This window comes from Ptiloglossa arizonensis, chromosome 1 (genome assembly GCF_051014685.1).
Source record: "Ptiloglossa arizonensis isolate GNS036 chromosome 1, iyPtiAriz1_principal, whole genome shotgun sequence".
Classification (NCBI taxonomy): Eukaryota; Metazoa; Arthropoda; class Insecta; order Hymenoptera; family Colletidae; genus Ptiloglossa; species Ptiloglossa arizonensis.
This window is the reverse complement of record NC_135048.1, coordinates 32,455,767-32,471,208: the sequence shown is the minus strand read 5'-3', so window position 1 is coordinate 32,471,208 and position 15,442 is coordinate 32,455,767. Positions and strand designations below refer to the sequence as shown.

Here is a 15,442-nt window from a genome sequence, read left to right as displayed (position 1 = left end):
CGTGTGCACGGGAAACCGTTTCGCCGTGGGCGTCCAACTAGCGCCGCGGTTTCACCGTCGAAGCGTCGCGACGGTGCTCGGGAATATCCGTCGTTCTCTGTACACGAAGGTAACGCGGGCAAATCGTGACGCCGGCGTCAGCTCTTTTCGTCCATCACGGGCCGGGTGTAACGAGCCCGCCGAAACACATTTTTCCCTGTAACCGCGAAACGGCACGCGTCCGCCGATTCGACAATGACCGGGGGAGGCGGTGGAGGCGGCGGCGGCGGCGGCGGTGGTGGTGGTGGTGGCGGTGGTAGAGGATGGAAGGGGGAACAAACGACGCGAACCGCGACAACAACGAGCCAGGAGGATCGCCAATGGGGAACGCGTCGAAACACCATGGAGAGGCCTTTTATTGTCCGGTGTGCGCCGCGGTTGCTCTCTCTCTCTCTCTCTCTTTATATATCTCTCTCTTTATCTCTCTCTCTCTCTCTCTCTCTCTCTCTCTCTCTCTCGTGCGCACACACAGCTCCCTTTCTTTTCCGCTCGGCGGTCTTCGTCGCTCTTCCGCGCGTTTCTCCGGCTCGCTCTTTCGCCCGGTCGGCAGTCGGTTAATTAGAAAGTTCCGTGGTAAAGAGAGGAAAGAGGGTAGAGAGGGGGTGGCAGAGTGGTAGGGGTGGGGCCCACGGCTTCGTTGTTACATTATTCAAAACGTCCCCCGCGAAACTCGCTTGCCGCTCGCCGCAAAACATCCGAATGCAAACTTTTGACAACGCGCGGACGCGCCAAGTGCCGAAGCATGTCACGCGAAATAATTAACGATCGCGCGTGAATTTTCTCGAGCGAGAATTAACGCCCGCGAATCGCGGGGCGCCGGTGACGATGGTCCCCCGTTGTTCCTACCGAATTTCCCGCCCGACCAAGTCGAGTTTCCGAAAACCGAGCCGCGACGAACAAACCGCCCCATGGACCACGCGGAGAATACGCGTCGAGCGTCGCGAGGTCCTCGTCGCGACGACCACCACCAGTATCACGATCACGGAACTCGACTGTTTCCTGGGTTACTCTATTTTTTTTTTTTTTTTTTTGTTATCGTTTACCTCGGATGTTTACGTGTTCTCTCGCACGAATCGCGTACACCTCGCACCTTGAAGTTAGACATTGATCCTAGTATTGTTGTTATTATTATTACACGTCTAAGTAATATACGAGTGTGTAAGTTATATGTAATGCAGTTCATGAACACGGGTTGACGTACACCTCGCACCTTGAACCTAGACATTGATCCTAGTATTGGTATTATTATTATTATTACACGTCTAAATAATATACGAGTGTGTAAGTTATATATAATGCAGTTCATGAACACTGGTTGACGCTCTTTGGTAAATATTGTACAAAGAATATTTCAAATACGGCCTACAAACTCGAAATATATAAACTGAGGATACACAGAGGCACTAGAGAAGAAAAGAGGGAAGTTAGGATGCATAAACGTAGAACGATGAATCGTTGATAGATAAAAGAAGTTGGGTAGAAGTATTTGTAAATTTGTAAATTTGTAGACAAAGGTATTAACATTACATGGTAGCCATAATAAGTTGCTCAATAAGTTTTGTTGTTCGATAAGAAATGGCGCTATTAGGTTCGTCGTTTTATTTTTCGAAAGACGAACGTGTGGGAAGTTTCATGTAGATCTGTCGACTCGTTCGCAGTTGAAGTGTCGTAATATTTTTTTTTGCAATCGAAAGTACGACAAAATTTATCCAACAACTTTGGATATATACATTTATATATAGAAGTGTCATAGTATATATATATATATATATATGTCTACAAAATCCTATGTAATCGTCGTTCGAATGTTAAAAGCGAGGAGAAGAAGTCTAACAATGTTGAAAACTCGTTCGCGCGAATAATTATACGGTTAATACAGTTTAGTTGACGATGTAATCGAGCAAAGTTGCAGCTTGAACAGTTGCCAGATAAATAACGGACGTCGTTTGAACGAAATATGGCGGATGTGTGGATACCTAACGAGAACACGACACGAAAATTGGTCCCGAAGTTGGACGATTATTAACGCGAGATAATATATCCAAAAAGTGTATTAACAAGAAGTATATACAAATATATTTATGCATCCTTTCGTCACGTGTTTGTAACAAATGATTCATAATTTCTACAGACACTAGATCATTCGTTTATAAACCCATGTGTATGATCTTCGTTGCATTTTACATCGATTACAATATTACTTTCAAGACTCGACTGTAGAGAATGTATCGATCGTTTAATGTTTCAGTAGCTCGAGTACTTTCGATGGTTTTCTATTTTGCGTCGGTGTAAATATTGTGTTGTTCGTAAAGTGATTTCGTTTTCCAAAATGAAGAATGTATAATTTAATAAAACGCTTATACGCTTTGAAAAAATCGTGTAAAGAACGAAACGACTTTCCGAACAACCTAATAAAATTATGTATCGTTAAAAATATTTCAAATATTTCATCGAATTATATTCGTGAAGCAAAATCGCTACGAACTGTAGCACGTTTTTGCAACAGTGACAGCGAACGCGTTAAGTTGTCCACGAGTGAATAAGAAGGTATTAATCGATGAACAAATGTTTTTTTTTTATGTACATCACGGTTAAAAATACTGCTTTTTTATGTGGTTATCGAGCGCCTATTTACGTTCGGTACGTTCCATTATTAAATTATATTTTTTAACGCGTCGAATATATTTCATCGAGTCAAACTCGCATCGATTATTCCCACTAGAGCGTTCTACGGCCGTTAAGTGTACCGCATTTGTTTTATTTTCGCCTCTTGCGTTCTAAAAATTGCTAAGTAACCTCGATAAAAGAATCGAACGAAGAGACGACCACAGCCTCGATACGATTCGTTGCGGTGACTGTATTTTTCTTTTCTCTCTTTAGGGGGGAGCATCATTCCGCGTTTCAACCACGATTATACGAAATTCATTCCGCACGATAAACCACCCGATCGAGGATCGCGCTAGCGATAAATTGATCCACGACAAATCCTATCACCGTGTCCCTTTCTCGCCCTTCGTAAGGGTACGCTTAAAGTGTGTCTATCGCGCGCAACAGATTTTCATCGATATTTTTCAGATCCTTATCGAGATTTCTATTTCTAACGCGGTGCTCGTCGAATAACTTTTTTAAACGTCATCGTGATCAACATTTCCATCGTCACGCGGGTACCTCCACGGCCCTCTTTCGGATATCGAGACGTAAAATCTATAAGCTTTGAATCGAAATCTAGCATAAAAATGCAAGCTGCGAAATAATGAATAAAAATGATTTCGTCGAGGGAATGAGAATAACGAGTAACGTACAAAAGACGGAAATAACGTAAATTTGCTATCAACGCGGGTACTAGTGGATCTTTGTAACGTTTACATGTACAACTCGTATATTGTTTACACAGTGAGTTGTATAATATTATTTACACGTGTAACTCGTATATTGTTTACACACGTAACTCTATATTAGTTATACATGTAACTCTGTATTGTTTACACATGTAACTCTATATTATTTACACATGTAACTCGTATATAATTTACACAAGTAACTCGTATATTATTTACACATATAATTCGTATATGACTTACATATGCAATCCGTACACTACTTACACACATAATTTGTATATGACTTACAAAAGTAATTCGTATACTACTTACACACGTAATTCGTATATGACTTACACATGTAATTCGCATACTACTTACACATATCATTTGTACACTACTTACACACGTACCTCATGCATTATATAATCATATAGCTCGTATATTACTTACACATGTAACTCGTGTACGATTTACACACGTAACTCGTACACTACTTACACACGTAACTCGTACACCACTTACACACGCAACTCATACACGACTTACGCGCACTACTCTATTCCCCACTAATTTAATTTTTCCGATCGAGCACATCCTAGATATTCAAACACAACATAGAATCACTCCCCGCTCGAATTTCACAACTCCTCTCTTAACATCCCACAACGTTACGTTTCGTTTCCCAAGGAGTAACACTTGCTCTCGCAACCAAAACTTACTTCCTCCTCCGTAAAGTTACTTCTTTCCAACGACATATTTTCCATTCCCAGGATCGACGCGCGACGATTCGAAAGAAATCACGCGTTACCGTGCGCGTGAACCTCGGCGAATCGATTTATTAACCGCGCGTATCCTCCTGGCTCGCCATGATTTCTCAGCGTTCGCGCGCACCGTGAAAAAAAAAAGAAAAACCTGAGCCCCTTAATTTCTTTTTTCAAAGCCGCTGGTACGGGGGTCCCGTCGCGTAGCGCCCCGCCGATCGGCCGTGCAATTGGTCCAGAGTTCCCGGTACGATGAATTATCTCGGACAATCCCCCTCCACCCCATCGATGACGTGGTGGATTTTTTCGAAAAAAGGACACAACCGTCCCGCTGTGCAATTTTGTCGTCGACGACCAATCGGACGGCCGGTGGAGAGAACGAACACGCCACTGGTCGAACCGGCAGACCTTCCAGCCGGTTTTTCTTCTTCTTATTCAACTTCCGGATCAGTCACGACGCAATGGCCGGACATGACTGCGAACGGACTCTCGTTCTGTCACCTTGTCCCGTTCTACGTCGTCGGTCCACTCGCCCGTCGCTTTTCACGCTGTGTTTAAGCTACGTTTTCACGTGCCGGTAACTGGCGATGGAGTGCAGTTTTTCGACTATTATTTCCACGTTACGAAAGTAACGAATGGTCTTCGAATGCTTTGTAAGAAATTGATTTTGATATCTTTTAGCTTCGTGATGGTATTACTTGGTTTTGGAGCACTTTGTAGGAAATTAATTTTAACGTTTGTTTTTGTTGTAGAAATGTTCCTTAGGTGTGGAATGCTTTGTAAGAAATTGATTTTGATATCTTTTAGCGTCGTGAGGGTATTGCTTGGTTTTGGAGCACTTTGTAGGAAATTAATTTTAACATTTGTTTTTGTTGTAGAAATGTTCCTTAGGTTTGGAATAGCTTGTAAGAAATTGATTTTGACATCTCTTCGTATTGTAATGGTATTGCTTGTTTTTGGAGTACCTTGTTGAAAATTAATTTTAAGATTTGTTCGTGTGGTAGTAATATTCCTTAGGTTTGGAATAGCTTGTAAGAAATTAATTTTGACATCTCTTCGTATTGTAATGGTATTATTTGTTTTTGGAGTACCTTGTAGGAAATTAATTTAAAAATTTGTTCGTATCGTAAGGGTATTACTTATTTTTGGAGCACCTTGTAGAAAATTAATTTTAACATTTGTTCGTATGATAGTAATATTCCTTACTTTTCGAATACCTTGTAAGAAATTAATTTTTACATCTTTTCGTATCATAACGGTATTATTTATTTTTGGAGTACCTTGTAGGAAATTAATTTTAACATTTGTTCGTATGGTAGCTATATTCCTTACTTTTGAAATACCTTCTAAGAAATTACTTTTAACATTTTTTCATCTAATAACAATATTCCTTACTTTTGGAATACCTGGTAAAAAATTACTTTTAACACCTTTTCATGTAATAATATTCCTTACTTTTGGAATACCTTGTAAGAAATTACTTTTACCATATTTTCATCTAATAACAATATTCCTTACTTTCGGAATACCTCGTAAGAAACTACTTTTACCATATTTCCATCTAACAACAATATTCCTTACTTTTGGAATACCTCGTAAGAAACAAATTTTAACATCTCTTCGTATCGTGACGACATTCCCCATTTTCGAAATACCTCGTAAGAAACTAATTTTAACATCCGCACCTATCGTTCCCGAAACGGTGAAAAGTTTGTGGTTGAAAAATTCCCCACTGTCCGTAGAATCGAAATTTTCGGATCACAGCCGCGACAGTGATAAAGTCGCTCGAGTTGTGAAAACGACCGTCGAGTTGTCGCGTCGTTGCCATTCCCTGTCACAGGACCGACTGTTACACTGTCGTACACTGTCGTACACTGTCGTACGCGACTCGAACGTCACGTGAAAACGTACCTTTATACGCCCGATGGCCGTCCCTCGTCAAAGCAAATATCCTGCCCGCCTCGACCCGAAAATCGCGTTTCAAATCGTCATTTCCCCTTCCGGTGCTAACGAGTCGAAGGAGCCGCGCGATTTGCGTAACCGAACGCTTCGCGCTCCGACGAGGAATTACCTGCGGTTTTTTTTTATCGACTACGCTCGTTTCCATGGAAACGCTGGGATTCGGGACGGATTAACCGCATTCGAAAGTTAAAGATCGGTAAAATTTACGAGTGGAATAAACGTTTCTTTTTGGAGGAGTTGCCATGCGCCGGTGGAAGATTTTTTTCTCTTCGCGAGTACACTTCGAAGAGGAAGCAAAGCTGAGAAATTATCGTGGGACGATAATCTTTTAAATATAGTTCGTTTCTTTAGACTGTAAGGAATGAACCTATTCCACGTATTATCTCTATTGTTTGAGATACTATTTGTATCCGTGATCGGTATAGATCGATACGAATTTTCAAATGGAAATGTTTAAACGGTCGTGCACTTAAAGAAACGATCGAACGAACGCAGCGTACGTTTTCACGAAGTGAAATGCAACGAAGGTGTAAACAACGAGCACCTGTATTCCAATATTATACTTTTGCCGACACGTCGCTACAAAATTGGTAGAAATTGACCAAACCGGGTCAACGAGTACCTCTTACGCGAAACGAGCAGGTGTCCTTGCATTTTCGGAGGTAAGTGCATATAATTTTGAAAGAAAAATGCACCGATACATTTCTTATCGTTATCTCCGTGAATTTATTGCGATCGATAATCGACGATATCCGCACACTTTTCACCGCGAAAGCGTCGATCGAGATACAAATAAAAATATCGAGTTTCCACTCGACTATTCGTTGACTCTCTTGCGTCGAACCGTAATCGCGAACGTGTAAATTTTCGTATCGGGAGAGGCCTAAATTCATCCCGAAACTCGAACGCGCGTAAACACAGACGACCCCGAAAAAAAGCGAAGCTTCCAAGCCTCGTGGAACAGAGTTCGCGAAAGATCGTGTTCCCAAGGCAGCGTCGGTGGTGATAAACTCGCGTCACCAAGGACGACGAAAAATCATTTCTTTCGATCGAACGTGTACAAACGACGCAACACAAACTCCTTCGTAACAGTGCAAACGTTCTCGAGGAAGAGATCGACGATTCCTCGAACCACCTGGACTCCGAATTAGTCTAACGTCGATCGGAGGATTTCTCGTTGAAAATCTCGAGTCACTCGTGGACAACACTTCAGAAGGATTTTTTTATCGAGGTCGCGCGACGAGCACTCTTGGAGTGCGTATCTCGAGTTCGATACGAATTCATCGAACGTCACGAATGATCCTCGAGGCTGTACCGTTAACGTCGGTTAATTTTTCCCCATTTAATTACACGCCGGCAGCAGCAGGGCCAGATTTCACGTAAAGTGGCACCGAAGCGGCGTTCAAGTTCCCGAAGTTACGCCGTTCCCAAACGAGCGCGCATAACTGGCTCGCGGCGTTCTAACCTCAGACTTGACTCGGAACCGGTGGAAAATCTAAAAACGTAGCGATCCTCCCTGTTCCTCTGAACTTGGTCTCCAGCGGTACCTATTTATAGAAGGGACGCGTTCACGCCACATGGTCTACACGCGCAGCGTCCTCGAATATTAGATTATAACGGGTGACCACGGCCCGTGGAAGACGATCTCACACGCGACGCCGCGAAAATAATACAACGACCCTGCGACCCTCACCCAGACCTAACCCACGACGGGATCTTCGAGAATTTGAGGTTGAGCGATCGGGAATGCGTTCTCTGGACTCGCGGTGAAGGTCGAAAGAACTTTTTTTGAGATAATGAGACATGCTAGCTTGAGAGATCCTAGCTTGAGAGATCCTAGCTTGAGAGATCCTAGCTTGAGAGATCCTAGCTTGAGAGATCCTAGCTTGAGAGATCCTAGCTTGAGAAATGCTAGCTTGAGATTGTAGCTAGTGGACAACCGATCTCGTGTGCACGTTGTGAAATTTATCGAAGGACTGTGTAACGACACCTCTGATCTAGAATTGACCTAGAGCAAGATCTTCCAAAACGAGAGGAATAATTATTGGGAATATGTCCTTTGGACGCATGGTAAAGCTCGAAAGAATCTTTTTAAGATAATGGAATGCTAGATTGAGATTGTAGCTAGTGACCAAGGACAATCGATCTCGTGTGCACGTTGCGAAAGTTATCGAAGGACTGTGTAACAACACATTGAGTTTGATCCAGAATTGACCCAGGGCAAGATCTTCCAAAACGAGAGGAATAATTATCGAGAATATGTCCTCTGGACTCGTGGTAAAGCTCTAAAGAATCTTTTTGAGATAATGGGATGCTAGCTTGGGATTCTAGCTTGTGACCAAGGACTACCGATCTCGTGTGAAGATAATCGAACAACCGTGTGACAACACATTGAGTTTGATCGAGAATTGACCCAGGGTAAGATCTTCCAAAACGAGAGGAAGAATTATTGGGAATATGTCCTCTGGACTCGTAGTAAAACTCGAAAAAATCTTTCTAAGATAATGGGACGTTAGCTTGAGATTGTAGCTAGTGACCAAGGACAATCGATCTCGTGTGCACGTTGCAAAAGTTATCGAAGAACTGTGTAACGACACTTCTGATCTAGAATTGACCCAGGGCAAGATCTTCCAAAACGAGAGGAATAATTATCGGGAATATGTCCTCTGGACTCTTGGTAAAGCTCGGAAGAACCTTTTCGGTATAACGAGATGCCAGCTCGAGATTATAGCTAGTGACCATGGCCCAAGGGTAACCTATCTCGTGTACGCGTTGCGAAAGTTATCGAAGGACCGTGTAACGACACTCCGACTCTAACCCAGACCCGACCTAGGACAAGGTCTTCGAGAACCAGGGAACGAATTATCGGGAATACGTCCTCTCGACGGGAAACGGAGCTCGAGAGCACTTTTTAATAATAATAATGGGTTGCCGGCTCGAGGTTACGACGAGTGACCACGGGCCAAGGGCAACCGATCTCGTACGTGCGTCGCGAAAGTAATCCAATTACCCTGCGACGACGTCTAAATGTAACCCAGACCTGACACACGGAGCCTTGAGAAAAGTCTTTCAAGATCAGAGGAAAAGTGTCCTCTTTATACGAAGCTCGAGAGTCCATTTTAACGATCGTGAATTACCAAAAGCTATCGAACGATCGACACTCGAATCCAACCCTAACTAGATACACCAATGCTTCGAGGAAGATCTTCCAAGACTAACGCTAGACTTATAGTGAATCTGGGCCCTCGATACGAATCTCGAGAGCACATTTTAACCATCGTGAATTACCAAAAGCGATCGAACGATCGACAATCGATTCTAACCCTAACTCGATACACCAAGGCTTTGAGGAAGATCTTACAAGACTAACGCTAAACTTATAGTGAATCTGGGCCCTCGATACAAAGCTCGAGAGTCTATTTTAACAATCGTGAATTACCAACGCATGATCGTAACTGGTCGTATCACTGGTCAACGAAAACGATCTCAATAGTGCGCCCCAAAAGCGATCGAACGATCGACCCTCGATTCCAACCCTAACTCGATACACCAAGGCTTCGAGGAAGATCTTCCAAGACTAACGCAAGACTTATAATGAAACTGGTCCTCGATACGAAGCTCGAAAGCTCTCTTTTCGCGATAATGAGTGACCAACGTGATCACCGGTCAAACAGGACGAGAACTCGTCGAATCGATAATGAATCGTCGGAGAAATTACCTTGATTCGCGGAAGAAAGCTCTCCCCAGGTGAGCCACGCGATGTACACCAGGCTACCGGACTTTCTAAACGGTTAAACAATTATCCAAGCAGTTCGCGACACGATCGGAGAGACACGGTGCTGAATTCGAAAAACCCAAGTCGGATCGATCCCTCGAGCACTCGACAACCTCTCGACTCGAAGACAAGTTGACGCGTATGCGTTGACTGGTGATTAGTGACTTGCGGATCGCGACAGGGGACATTTTAATCGCGCGGAGACGATTGCACCTCGATTTCCAACGTATCCTGACGAGCCGGGCTACTCGTCGACGAATGGTGCACCGGTTTGGGAACTCAGCTGGTTAAGTGGTAGACGAGTGGAAGGTGTCTTTGAAGCGTCTCTCGCGCGGATCTTGGTGCTCCTCCATCGACATTCCCGAAATTCCAAACGGCTAAGCGATCATTTGGTCCGCAATGGCCGACGAGACGCGAAACACGCGTACTGGAAGACTCGAGCGACGACGTATCGATCCTCGACATCTTCTTTTACGCAGAAGAGAAAGGTGTAATCGTCCGTAACGACTTTTGCGACCAGTGTTGCAAAGGGGACCGGTCTAATCGCGAGAGACACAATCAAATCGTATCTCATTTGTAACCTACACGACAAGGTGATCTCACCGATCACCATCGATGATGTTGCACGAGGGAGGACACTTCGAAACAGCTTGTACACTGTTCTCTACTGCCTACCGTAGACGATCCTGACATTACGAATTGTGTTACCACACGATTGTCGAAGTACGAGTACCTGGGTCGAGGAGACGCACGAATCGCTTGGTCTTCGACGTCATCTTTCACGTGGGAGGGCAATGCGTAATTTGTCGCAATGACTTCTAAATATCAACAGCGAAAAAGACTGTGCTAATCGTTGTCGAGTCTTACTCGTAACGTACCCTACCGAGTAGACGTCGTCAGTAATGCGTCAAACCTTGGCCAGTGGTGTTGGAATGAATGCATTCGAATGAATGTTCGAATGGATGTTCGAATGGAATGATCCCAAGAGTGGCAGATGTCGATAGCGAATGGTCGATGTCAGTTTTAAGGATTGTCTCCATATTGGACACGGAAGGGTCGTCCGCTACGCGGTCAACAGTTTGGCTATTTTTGTTTTGGCTTTTTTCTAGTCAGTTCCAAGTCGAGAGTCACGAAGACCACACGACACTGTGTGTTCTTTCCACACTTACTGTACACTTGTTTCTTCGGACTTTGTACTCTCATATGTACAAAAACTATACTACTGGATGCGCGAGATCCAGTATATTATAATCTAAACTTTACAACAAGTAGAAGAAACTTCAAATCCGTAACACGCCATTGACAATCTTAACGTTCCAAATGTTTATACAATTATCGAAGCACACGACGAATCGATTCCTAGACCCTGGACGTTGTCCTCCACTCAGAAGGGCACCGTGTAACTTGTTGCAACGACTTTTGCAACTAACTCTGGACCGTGGAAGAGGTTAATCGCAAGGGAGACACGACCGAGTCGAATCTCACCCGTACGTTGTTGAGCAGACGTCCTCGTTAATATAGCACGAGGGAGAGAATTAACCTTCGAAACAACTCGTACGTGGGTCTGTAGTTCACCATCGATACTCCCTGTGTTCCGAATCATCACCTAATTATGAAATTCCAGGCTGAGAAGACCTGGAACACGGATTCGAAGAGGCACACGACGAATCGATTCCTGGATCTTGGACATCGTCTTCTATGTAGATGATGTCGCGCAAGGAAGAAAATTAACCTTCGAAACAACTCGTACACAGGTCTATAGTTCACCATCGATACTCCCTATATTCTAAAGCATCTAATTATGGAAGCAAGACCTTTCAGGTTGAGAAAACATGGAACACAAATTCGAAGACTCACACGACGAATCGATTCCTGGATCTTGGACATCGTCTTCTATGTAGATGATGTCGCGCAAGGAAGAAAATTAACCTTCGAAACAACTCGTACATAGGTCTGTAATTCACTATCGATACTCCCTACATTCTAAATCATCTAATTATGGAAGCAAGTCCTTCCAGACTGAGAAGACACGGAACACAGATTCGAAGAGACGCACGACGAATCGATTCCTGAATCTTGAACGTGGTCTTCCACGTAGATGATGTCGCGCGAGGTAGAAAAGTTAACCTTGGCAACCAGAGGACACTTGGAAGCGACTCCCACGCAGTTCCTTCATCTGACATTCCTGACCTCCCGGATAGACAAATAATTATCGAAGATACACGAGTGTCCGCCCGCGGAGACACGCGACACAGTTTGCGAAACGCGCACGACGAATCAATCCTCCGTACCTGGTCAGCCTCTCGAAGGTGGCATCAACACGTGGCGAGGTGACCTTTGCTCCTCAGATCGGTGAAACCTCGACCGCAAAAGGGGACGGGTGCGATCGCAACGAGGAGACGCGGTCAGGTTTTAGAACCTCGTTGGTAATTCACCCCGGTGAACAGGGAGACACCGTCCACGAAGGTCCAGAAAGGGGATCTCTCACCTCGGGCAAGTGGAAAGAAGGCGCTACGAAGTGACCCTTGGTCAGGTAGCCGTACAATCTCCCCACCACACCATCCCGACAAGTGAACCGACCGACAAAGCGTACAATAATGCGAGCAGATTATCGCCCCGAAGGGTGTTCGCACCTTGGAAGGAGGGACTCGGACAATAGTGGACAATGGACCGGGAAACCGAGACTGCAAACAACATAAATTTTCCTTACAGCACCCAGCATTATGCTCGCGCTCGGACCGCGTCCGTTCGCAGGTTGGACACTTTTATTCGTCCCTCGATGGTTTTTTTTTCCCTTTCTTTTTTTTCACCGAGTTTTACCCACGGACAAACAACTCGGTACTTAGACGGTGCTTTCCTCGAGACCCGGGTTCTCGACGAGCCTATTCGGAAGTGCTTGTAAATCCATTACGACTCGAAAGTCGAAGACCCAATGCTCGTCCTTCGAACCTCTCCTGCTTCGGAGGTTGCGATTCCGATGCCTGGACTACGATCGAAACGGGACCTGCCGAGTGCTTCGAGTTCGAAAGGGTTCGAGGCACTGGCTCTCTTCGGGACGATGTTTGCATTTGGAGATGCAAGTTTCGGTCGATGGTCCAGATCGTATTTCACTTTAACACTTTAACCTTGTTGGACTGTATATTTTGTGACGCTAGGAATCGGGTAGATATGTATACGCGAACGCGGTGGGTCGAGAAAGACCCGAAAAACGAACCAAAGTTAAGAGGACTTTGCGTGTCAGTTAAACGAGCAATATTCCACCCATCGATTCCAAATTTTCCACGAACACACTTTTTCATGTACATACTTTGGCTACTTGTGCACATTTTTTCAAACATCTACAATTGTCTGTTTCCCAGTTAGGCAATATTCTGTTACTTGTACACACTTTTTCAAGCATCGACAATTGTCTGTTCCCCAATTACCCAATATTCTGCTTCTCGTGCACACTTTTTCAAGCATCTACAATAGTCTTTTCCCCAGTCACGCAATATTTAACGCAAATCCTCGAAAAAAGGAAATCGATCCACAGGGATCAATCTTCGAATCTTTAACACCGAATCACCCACCAAGTTGAGTCTATCGCGCAAAATGGTACTTTCAGATTTCGATTTTCGAAACTCGGTGCAAACACGAGAGAATGGAATATTTTTCCAAGATCGTGGACTTGTTTTCGATCAGTTCCGCGAACGTCGGGACCACCGATCCTCGATGACGATGTCCGGTGATTCGAGTGTGTAAAAACGAACGTCGGGACCACCGATCCTCGATGACGATGTCCGGTGATTCGAGTGTGTAAAAACGAACGTCGGGACCACCGATCCTCGATGACGATGTCCGGTGATTCGAGTGTGTAAAAACGAACGTCGGGACCACCGATCCTCGATGACGATGTCCGGTGATTCGAGTGTGTAAAAACGAACGTCGGGACCACCGATTCTCGATGACGATGTCCGGTGATTCGAGTGTGTAAAAACGAACGTCGGGACCACCGATCCTCGATGACGATGTCCGGTGATTCGAGTGTGTAAAAACGAACGTCGGGACCACCGATCCTCGATGACGATGTCTGGTGATTCGAGTGTGTAAAAACGAACGTCGGGACCACCGATCCTCGATGACGATGTCCGGTGATTCGAGTGTGTAAAAACGAACGTCGGGACCACCGATCCTCGATGACGATGTCCGGTGATTCGAGTGTGTAAAAAACCGCGCGACTGGTCTATAGACGGTCTCGCGATCTTAACCCCGTTTTAAGGGATCTTCCACGAAGGCCAATAAGCCGGGGCCGTCGAGCCGCGCGAACGAACCCGACGACATCGTATTTCAGCCGAAATTGCCCAACGGCAGATTGGACGGACGATATACAGCCGAGTTCGGGAAAGATAGCTAGAGGAGACGCCTGTATCGACATCGTCTGTCCTGGCGGCTAAGGACGAGGATTTAAGGAAAGCCACCACCCCCCTCTCTCTCTTACCGTGCCACCCCCCACCCTGGCCGGGATGGCTAATTAATTTCTACTCCTCGGAGTCGCCGTTTCTTCCCGGGTAATGGATTTAATTACTTCTGCCTTCGAATCTTCTCGGGACGAATCGTGCTCGCGGACCGAGCCGCCGTGTGTACTCCGGGCAAAGAGTTACGCGATCGCTCGGTTATTAACACATTGAGCATATTTGAAGATACTTCCAGGAACGTTTTTCAACGCGATACGCTCGAAAACAATTTCTCCGATTGAGACGTACCGAGGTACATTTTAGAAATACGTTGGGTGTTCGTCGAGACACTTTCAGGTACGTTTTTCAACGCGATACGTTCGAAAAGAATTTTTTCGATTGAGAGGTAATTGAGGAACATTTTAGAAATATGTTACGCGTTCTTTGGGATAGTTATAGGAACGTTTTTCAACGCGATACTTTTGGAAATAATTTCTCCGATTGAGAGGTACCGAGGAATATTTTAGAAATACGTTGGGTGTTCTTAGAGATACTTCCAAGAACGTTTTACAGCGCGATACTTTTGGAAATAATTTTTTTGATTGAGAGGTAATTGAGGAACATTTTAGAAATACGTTGCGCGTTCTTCGAGATAGTTACAGGAATGTTTTACAACGCGGTACTTTTGGAAATAATTTCTCCGATTGAGTGGTAACCGAGGAATATTTTAGAAATACGTTGCGCGTTCTTAGAGATACTTTCAGGAATGTTTTACAACGCGATACTTTTGGAAATAATTTCGCCGATTGAGAGGTAATTGAGGAACATTTTAGAAATACGTTACGCGTTCTTCGAGATAGTTACAGGAATGTTTTACAACGCGGTACTTTTGGAAATAATTTCTCCGATTGAGTGGTAACCGAGGAATATTTTTGAAATACGTTGGGTGTTCGTTGAGATACTTCCAGGAACGTTTTACAACGCGATACTTTTGGAAATAATTTCCTCCGTGGAGAGATGCTGAGCAAAATTTACAAATATATCACTAATTCTGGAAGACACTTCCAGGTATGTTTTTAGCACGATACGCTTGAAAATAATTTCTTCCGTGGAGAGATACCGAGCAAAATTTATAAATATATCGCTAAT

The 15,442-nt window shown here is 44.4% G+C and overlaps 1 protein-coding gene across 1 annotated transcript in view; it reads right to left on the bottom strand.

Annotated features, from left to right (window-relative positions):
- Cph (BCL11 transcription factor chronophage) overlaps positions 1 to 15,442 on the bottom strand; it is a 72,257-nt gene that overhangs the window by 45,123 nt on the left and 11,692 nt on the right. The window lies entirely within an intron of this gene.